We start from the raw sequence: 4,726 nt of genomic DNA on the forward strand, positions 1-4,726 counted from the left end.
TCTAGATTCCATTTCTCCTTCTCAACCTCCTGCCATTTCCCAATGGCATCATTGCTATTAATAATTCCCCAGGGGACTTCAGCAACTGTGGTTTCTGCCTAGCTTTTAGGCCTTAGTTTTTTGTCTTCAGTCCTAATTTATAGGACATACATATACATTTATGTATCTGTACATATACATTTATAGGACTGCAAATTTATCCTCCAAACAAGTGAACAAACAAAAAAATCAAAAACATTTACAATGTACTACTTTTCTCCATCCCCATTTCCAATATTCCTGTTAAGGTTGTCCAGGAGACAACCTTAATCTCCTGCCTATATTACTTAAACAATCCCTTAACTTTCTTCCTCCTCTCAATCTGATTCCCGTCTACTACATGCTTTCCATGTAGTTAAAGTGCAAGTCTAAATATATATATATTTGCTGCTTGAAACCATCCAATGACCTCTCTTTCCTTCAGATAAAATCCAAGCCCCTTGTCAAGGTTTTCTCCTATGGTGCCCGCATAAAATGACCATTGCTTACATTCTGATCTTATTTCTCATTACTGCTCAGTATCCCTCTGCTCACATTCTACATTGCAGGCAGTATAAATACTTCATCTTGTTTCTCTTCGTCATGTACACTCTTCCCTCTAGAACCACGAGTATGCTATTTTCTATTTGGGATATCCTCCTTCCTCCCAGATCCCTACCCTCATCTTAAGTCTCCATTTCTTACTAACCTTTACCAAACAGAATCTATTCATTCCTCCTTGGCTCCATTTAGATATAACTTCCTTCAGTAAATCTTGGAACACTATACTAGATTAGCCATCCCTTCTAGATGCTCCTATGAAACACTGTGTTTCTTTTATTATAGAGCTTGTCACACTTTATTATAATCACTGTTTACTTGTTTGAATTCCCAACTAGATTTTACACTCCATGAGAACAAGTATTGTCTACTTCATTTATGATTGTGTCCCAGATATGTAGCAAAGCACCTTGCATTGGGGTGCTCAGAAATAAAATTGCCAGCTACTACATAGTCTCTAATTATTACTTTAAAAAGTCAAAAATCTATAGTTCAATAAAGACTTCTTAAATAAACACCTTACATATAAAAGCTCAATAATTTTATTAAAGAGATAAAATATATTTATGGGTTACAACTAGTGATATCCTTGTACTTTTCTAAATAAAACTTACAGCAAAAGTGAAATGATGAAAATACCTGGTTACTTGTAAGAAAAAACATTTTTTCTTTCTTTTTCTTACAGTTTACATATAGCATAGTGAGTATTTTGTCTTACATTCATTTTCACACAAATTATCCTAATTGATAATTGAATTTCACTCTGATCAGTTTGTCACAGAGTCCAGTCAAACCACAGTATCCCACATGCTACGCCACCCACTGTCTCTAACCATTTTGTCCTGTCAGAGGCAGATCAAGCAGCCCTGAGTGTAATCACATCAAAATCGATTTTCATGGCTGAGAGAAAAATAATGGAAATTTCTCTAATGTAGTAAATGTATGTGTTCCTTTTGGTTAACCAAAATAGACTATATATCAGACCTGTCAAAATTAAGTTTTCTTGATTCAGTGCTCTTCCATCGACTTGTATACAAATTATAAAGGCATACTGTGGAGCACTATGATGCAATCTTCATGCTTCCCTGGACTGCTCATGTGTCTCCCTCAAATGAATAATACTACCAAGTTACAAAGCTACAAGCCAATATACAGTCTGAATCCCCAAGCAACCTGCTCTATGTTAGGATAGTACTTTAAACGTATCACTTCTTTGGTCAATAGGTTCTCCCATCATGAGATGTTCCCAAACAGTAACAATGGCAATAGTTGGATGGGATCTGAACCAAATCAAATACCATCCTTTTGAACTCTTTTCAGTTTCTCATTTTCTTCTTTCTATAATCATTTGAGCAAAGGAATCACTTGCTTAAATATCAGTGTTCATTGATCTGAAGCCATTCAGGATGATCAACCATGTTCAAATACGATTCTAATGATATGGTCACTCTACTTACACTATTTATTCCATGTTTTCTCAAAGCAGATACATTTTGAAAATGCACAATTTCTTTTTTTCTTTTGTCTTATTTTTTTATTTTTTATTTTTATTTTTTGTTTCTTGGTAAGCATAATCACAGTTGCATAATGATGCTGGGAGTGCAAATTTTAACCTGATTGATTAAAATTATCTACATTCTTTTAGGGATAGTAGTTCACTACTAGACTTTGACTACTAAGGTAAGTGGTAAATAATGGCTTATAATAATGGTTATGTACAGGTGCAAAGTAAGCTAGAAAAAATAATAATGCTTTCCCTACTAAGGACAGAATGAGGTTAAAGAACTGACCTATGATATAATTGTGAAAATTGCTGAGTAATATATACATCTTTAGGTTAATAAATAAACCATTTTTTAAAAAAATAGAACACAGCAGCCATTTACAACCAGCAAGAAGTAAAGCAAAAACTACTTCAAGTTCAGTATACCTAATGTATTAGGCTAAAATTATAGAATTTTTTTTGGCCTGAAAGAATTAAAAATGAGTATGCATTAAAATGTTCATCATATAAACAATGCCAAGATGGGTTTAAAAGAAACTTCTGGTAGTGTGGATACTCCCATAAAAAAATGAAGTAAACTTTCCTAATATTCATCCTTTTAAAATCAAGCTTATTTTCTTAGCTCTGTTTTCTTCATAAAAAAAAAACTCTTCTAAGCTCAGATGAAAACAAAATCAATTTTTAGAGTTTCATAACTTGTGAACAGCAATGAGAAATTGGTTTGCATGTCTGGTAATGGAAACCTTGCTAAAAGTCAGATTTCTGTTTTAAGCTTCGGGGATTTCTGAACAAGGTATCATGGTTACAAATACGAGCAACCAGTGATAATACTATTTATCAATATTCAAATTTAGTAATCTTTAATTTGATGCTACAATTCATTATGTTCACTGAGTTATTTTTAATAGCAGACAATATGCTATAGTTGAAAAAAACACTGAACTTAGAATTAAGAGTTCTTTGTTTCAACTTAATTTCCTGAATCTGGCTGACCCATTAAACAAATTTGTCTTGCCAGTGAACAAACTCCTTTCAGCATTTCTTTTTAAATCTTTTTTAAAAAGCCAATTTTCTTGAGCTCTAAGACTATGTGTGGCTAACAAAATATTTCTTATTGGCTTTTCATCTTTGAAAACCTTGAAGAATTTTTTTGCCATTCTTTAAGATGTTGGAGACATTTAGGCTTTTAAAACCCTAATGGTAAAACTTTTATGGATATATGGTAATTAACTATTGATTTTGTTTCAATAAAATCTGAAATAAAATCTGAACTGGTTTTGATAAGATTCTCCTTCAAAGACTGATGAAAATATTGTAAAAAGGCCAACCTAAACAGGGTGATAAGAAATCCATTCATACCCTCTCACAGACTTTCAATTCTAGACATTCTAGCTTCTAGGTGGCATGTCTGATGTGATGCATATTAGCATAATCAATAGGGAAATTGATCCAGTAAAAAGATGAGAAGGAAGAACCGACAAAGGCATTTCCTTCTTGAAGCACATATTTTAAAAACATAATTTCTGGCTGTTATGTAACAGTAGAAATTTCTTGACCTGCCCAGACTTTCAGGATGAAAAATAGCCCTCACAATCTGTAAACTCTTAAAAATTAGGCCACAGAATAAGCTAATACAGAAAACTGTCATTATTGTAGGATCTATTAAATTGCAGAGATCTTGGTGATAGTGTGTCTGTAGATTTCAATATATTTCAAAATCATACACTAAAGTCCTGGCAATGCCTTGTTAACAACTGTGTGGGTTCAATACATTAGCGTTATAATGTGTACATTATATGTGTTTTATGCATATAAAGAATTTACATGAACATTCACTTACTCGTTTGCAAATATTTATTGAACATTTACTGTTTGTAATGATACACTAATAAGTGCTCTTATTTAAATTCATATTAACTTTGCAATAGCAAGGATTGGACATATTTCTTCCATTTGGCTGCCTGAGTTCAAATTCCATTTTTATCACTTACCTGTTACATGAACTTGGACAAATTATCCAACCTTTCTGTGATGCATGTTTTTCTCATTAAAGATGGGAATAAAAAGAACAGGAAAAGTCATGGAAGTTTTGTGATGATTAAGCTAAATAATGTATTAAGTGTTTACTGTAGCAAGTTATAAATGCTATACATGGTAACTGCTATTATTTTCTTCATTTTAAATACCCTAGACTGAGACTGTAGAAAGAAAATACCTTGTCTGTCAGTATATAGTTAATAAGTAGAAGAGCAGGGATTTAGACTCTATTTCTTTAAATTGAAAGACTTATTTTTTCCTTATCTTTATAAAAGCTATTAATTTTATCTACATAATGCCAGGACAGACTGGATTAAAAACTGTAGTACATATACACTATGGAATACTATACAGCTATAAAAAGGAATGAGATCATGTCCTTTGCAGGGACATGGTTGGAGCTGGAAACCATTATTCTCTGTAAACTAAAGCAGAAACAGAAAAGCAAACACCACATGTTCTTACTTATAAGTGGGAGCTGAAAGATGAGAACACATGGGCACATTAAGGGAAATAGCACACATTGGAGCCTGTGAGGTTCAGGGAAGGAGAGCATCAGGAAGAACAGCTAATGGATGCTGGGCTTAATACTTGGGTGACGGGATG

Source organism: Mandrillus leucophaeus, unplaced genomic scaffold (genome assembly GCF_000951045.1).
Source record: "Mandrillus leucophaeus isolate KB7577 unplaced genomic scaffold, Mleu.le_1.0 Scaffold393, whole genome shotgun sequence".
Lineage (NCBI taxonomy): Eukaryota > Metazoa > Chordata > Mammalia > Primates > Cercopithecidae > Mandrillus > Mandrillus leucophaeus.